General features: G+C 38.9%; 1 long non-coding RNA gene across 1 annotated transcript; it reads left to right on the top strand.

Annotated features, from left to right (window-relative positions):
• Nucleotides 1–2,290: 2,290 nt before the first annotated feature.
• On the top strand, nucleotides 2,291–4,727 carry LOC121330787. Its single transcript, XR_005951892.1, has 4 exons — nucleotides 2,291–2,368; nucleotides 3,847–4,186; nucleotides 4,281–4,396; nucleotides 4,640–4,727. It is a non-coding gene; the product is annotated as an uncharacterized LOC121330787 (long non-coding RNA).
• Nucleotides 4,728–4,935: the final 208 nt, after the last annotated feature.

Raw genomic sequence — 4,935 nt, 5'->3', positions numbered from 1 at the left:
TTTGTCAATTTGTTTGTCAATTCATGAATTGGTCAATTTGTCCAGAAATTCGTCCAAAAATTAGTCAATTCATAATTCATAAATATTTGTTAATTAATAATTCATTGGTCATTTTGCCAATTCATTAATATGAGGCTCTACGGACCTGCAAATTTCCAATCAACCAGACGAACTTCCCGGCAAACTTCCAACTGTCAATCTCATACTGTGCTGAAAGCACTGCAACCTCTCTAGCCAATGGGAGCACACATTAATATTTTAACCAATGAAAATCCAGCCTCACTGAAAATTGCTTCAGCCAATAATATTGCAGTTTATTAGAAGGGAGTTTCAAAAGATTCTATTTAACAAGATATTCGATTCCGTTGACTTTCAATGGATACTTCCGTCTCACTGTGTGCAAAGTATTGTTGTATATACAAAGAGTTCGGGGAAAAAAATTCTATGGAGAGTCAATGGAGGCATAAGAAATGTTGCTGGTTTTCACCATGTTAAAATGCATCAAACTTTTGAAGTAGATTTCGCATTTTCCCAAGGCCTTTTGAAGGAAATGGCAACATTAGCAAATTATGACATTAACTGTTCGTTGGCACATGCGCAGAAACATCGCTCTAAAGAAGAGTATTCATTAAATCATTTAACAGTCTGGTAACACCGGTTACTTTAGAAATACATAACATTACAGCATAAAATATTATCAACACAGCAATATAGTACAGAAGACAAACTACCGGTAGCTACTTGGACAAAGTAGCTAAAAAAAATAAATAAAATGTAGTGTTCATCCATATATTTGTTATAAAATGATTTCGAAAATAATTAAGGATTTTATATTAATTACACCACTGACTTTGTTTTGGTTGGTGAGAGGAAGCAGGAGCCCTCTTCTCCTCCCCCTTCGGTTGACAACACAGTGCCTGGATAACGTGTGTACAACTGGTGGGAGAGAGCGAGAGGGAACACAAACGGAGGAGACAGGTGTCACTCAGGCTGAGCCCCACAAGGCTAACCCCACTCCCCCACAGTTAAGGACAGTGTTGCTGGGTCTGGTCTAAGTAAGGAGATTACAGAGAGTCCAGCCCACTGGAAGTCAAAATTAACCTACACAGGAAAGAAAAGCAAGGGGTTAGTCTTTGGGGCTAACAGTGCTATACATTTACCTGAGCTACCTGTGACATTTGTATTACAATCTGGATTCCCATGTTTAAATTAACTTAAACTAGAAAAATGTAACTGTCCTTTTCATGTCTGTGACATCCCCATAGTCAAAGCAATAACAAAACTCAATTTTGAAATTGAAATGTAATTCTATAGAGTAATGTGGAATTAATAGTCTAAGTGTACATCGGGCTATCGGCCCTCAAATCTATCCCTCTAGCCACCAATTGATTCACAAGGTGTTCAATGGACAAGAAAGGAGGATAAAACAGCAAAAACTTTAAGACAGTTTAAGCCATTGAAATAGGGCTGTGGCAAAGTGGCTGCTGATTGTGAATAGGTGCAGGGGTGATGCAGTGCAAGGAATAATCACAGAGAGACAATTTTTGTAATCCTGGTCTAGCGACCAAATAAGCAGCTCTGGATATACACAGTGATGTGCAAAATACAGAGTACAGTAACAGGGATTGAAGCCCTAAACAATAAACACACATTGTCCACCCCACAATAATACTAGCCACGGTCACCAGTCCAGGTGCGTGCAGCAGTGCTCGTGGTGGGTGATAACAATTTTATTTGTAGTGACTGGTGCAGTGTTGATCCGGCTTCATGCTGGCCCAAGGCGACAACTCCAGATGCATCTTAGCCGCCTGGTGGTACACAAACACAGACAGTTACTAACAGACACGAGCAAACAAAACACTCACGAATATATTTTTATTAAACACAGCTTTCTCTGGGTCTTTCCCGGTAACTTCCAGTCTCTAACACAAAAATCAAGCGAAGGAATAGATTGCAATTCTCCGGCCCCTTTTATGCTGTCACACATGACCCCTTGGTAAACAAGTGTAGCTGTCTCTACAGTCTGAGATTTACAACCAAGATTCATTATATTTCTGTCACAAGGGCCCTAGTGTTTTTATATATTTTTACAGACAGAAATAACAAAAGAGAATCATAAGCAAATAACTTCTGCCTTGAGTGTTTTAAAAGCCGAATATTTTCCTTGCATCCGGGGCACTCATTTTTACAACCACACTGACATACCCAGGCTGTACACTGACAATGCAACATTAGTTAACAGCCTTGGTCTGACAGTAGGGCAGTACAAATATCAACGCCCCGGATGAGAGGAAAATATTCTTCCAAGGGACTTTTGAAACACTCAGGGCAGAAGTTATTTGTGATTGATTGGTACTCATTTGTAAAGGTGAGCTTCATTGTTTTTTCATAATGATGGTGTTATAAAATTAATTAATTAACAGCAGATACCTGGTGAGTGCTTGACTTTTTACAACAAAGGTGAGGGAGGACAACTTTTCTTGTTTTGAAATCAACAGTTTAATGAATAGATTTATTGAAGACAATTCTGAGTTTTTGCACACCTCTAACAAAAAAAAAAAACTTATCTAAACAGAAGCAGTATTTGGATTTGCTGCTGTTCAGATTAATTCATATACCGCAGTGTCTCCAACAGGGTAGACATAGAAAAAGTTGTGAAAAGTCAACTTTGCGCCCAGATAATGTGGGAGGGAGAGATATTTACATTATGTTGTTAATGACAAAATGAGGTTATATGTGGGATATGTAGAAAGTGCCCATGGGTTGAAACGTGCTACCCCCATAACATGTAAACTATACATGGTTGTGCTGTATTGTTTATTGAATTATAATGATGAATAGAAAGCCATAAATTAAGCATTATATATTTTTCTGAACTATTATCCAGTCTGGCACAGGTGGCATCTGTCAGTAGGGGTTGCTGTGAAGTAACAAAATAGGTGTGACCATTGTAAGTATCCACATTTTAATAGCATTCACTGGTGGAAGATGCAGAAACAAGAGCGTTGTATTTACATGTGTTTCTCCTTACTGTTTTAGAAATAAAACAACAAACAATCAGCGCACTGTGAGTTTCATTATTTCAAGTGTGCAAAATATGTACAAATACAATGTTTTAGTCATTAATGTGTTAATGTGGAACATATCCCTCCAAAATAAATTTCACTTCAGCAAGGGTATTCCAAATATGTGTTTTGGGGTTTCTTTTTGACTACTCACAGATCAGTGGTTTTATTATAAATAACGATGTCCATATTTATGGCTTTCTGTGCTGTCCAGGGAAGAATTGATTTAGATTTCCAGCTGTTATAAACTTCCTAGACTCCAAGAGATCATGTTGAGACAAAAATACAGATATAATTCCTTCTGTATGCTAACTTTTATACTGATCACTTTTCTTGGTTTAGCCCTAAAGAAAAGTTTTTTAAGTTTTATATAACAGTGTAATACCAGTAAAGAAGATCTTATGCTCATTGTTGCTGGTCTTGTACAACCATTGTAGGACAGAGCCATCACTTTGCTACTGCATTCCCATTCAGTATGTTAGTAAAATTAATTTTACCAACAGTCACAAAAAATCTACTTATGTCACGGGTAAGATGACAGCGTTAACCAAACAGTTGATTATAATAACATACTTACAATTATAGTGCTGGCTACGCCACATTGTATTTTAAAAGAGCAAGGACCTTTGTGGCTAAATATAACTATTAATAGTCCTGCACAGTTAATCCTTGATCCCCAGGGGCCCGTAAACATACACAATGGATGGTTTAAATTTTAATAAAACAAACTATTAATACTCCACAGGGTAAAAATTATTGTTTTTTGTTTTTTCTTAAGCAGGAATACTCCCACACAATAAAAACACTAAAACTGAACAAAGGAGTCGTCGTCGTCCCCCCGCATGGGTAAAAAGCACACACAAAGTATTCCACAACAATAACCAGAAAAGAAAAAAAAAAGTCCAATAAGAAAAATGCAGTCCAGATTTAGCTACCAAAAAGGCTGCAAAAGAAAAAGATGGAGCATCAAGCTCTACATTTGCCACCACACGGAACAGAAGTCCTCCAGGAGGCACTGGAGGCATCAGGCGATGTCTCCTACTCCACCATCAAACCTGGAGGGGAGATCCCAGGAAACCTGGGAAAGGACACAGACCGGCTTTCAGGGACAAGGAGTACAGGTAAGTAAATCACAATTGTTCTAATATGGCCCAGCTGTTTTACTTCCCTTTGGCCTGCCTTTGACTCCAGTGTCTCTCCACCTCTCTCTCGTAGCCTAGATGAGTCCGCATCACAGCTACCCCTTTGTATATGATAACCGATAAGTATTTCCGACGTCGGCTGCCCCAGAAGTGCCTTAAAACAATGCACACGGAACAACTCAATGGAGGGTAAGTGTTTGTAAATTTCTCTTCTGTAGCTAACTAACCAGAAACAGACTTTCAAGAATGAAAAGACTCTACTCCCCTTCGTGGTCTTCCCAGGTTTTGGCCAGCACTCCCAAACTGGCCTCCTCCAGTGCCCAAGCAGCCTCTACTTAAGGAATGGATTTACTGTGCGCCCAGGCAAGTAACTCAGAAACGTTCAGTCTTCCAACAATAGCTGTATCACTGCCTCTCTTCCTCTCCTTCCAGGTAGCATCCCCCTCAGGCCGACCTGCCTGACTCAAGTGCAAAGTGAAAGAAAAAAACACTGCAGCAAAACTAGAAAAAACACACTGTGAAACAAAATAAACAAGGTTTGTCACCTGTGACAGTAACTCCTGCAATAATGAATCATATATCCATTATATGGTTGATTTGGAGTTGCTAATCTCTATGCACTGAAGGTGGAACTGTGAGACTTATTAGTTGAACATTTTTGAAGATTTGGTACATGCTTTAGACCAAGGCTTCTCAAACTAGGTCCTGGGGACTCCCTGTTGCTGTTA

Source organism: Polyodon spathula, chromosome 18 (assembly GCF_017654505.1).
Source record: "Polyodon spathula isolate WHYD16114869_AA chromosome 18, ASM1765450v1, whole genome shotgun sequence".
Classification (NCBI taxonomy): domain Eukaryota; kingdom Metazoa; phylum Chordata; class Actinopteri; order Acipenseriformes; family Polyodontidae; genus Polyodon; species Polyodon spathula.
Note: the sequence above shows the minus strand (reverse complement) of the source record. Positions and strands in the feature narration are given on the sequence as shown.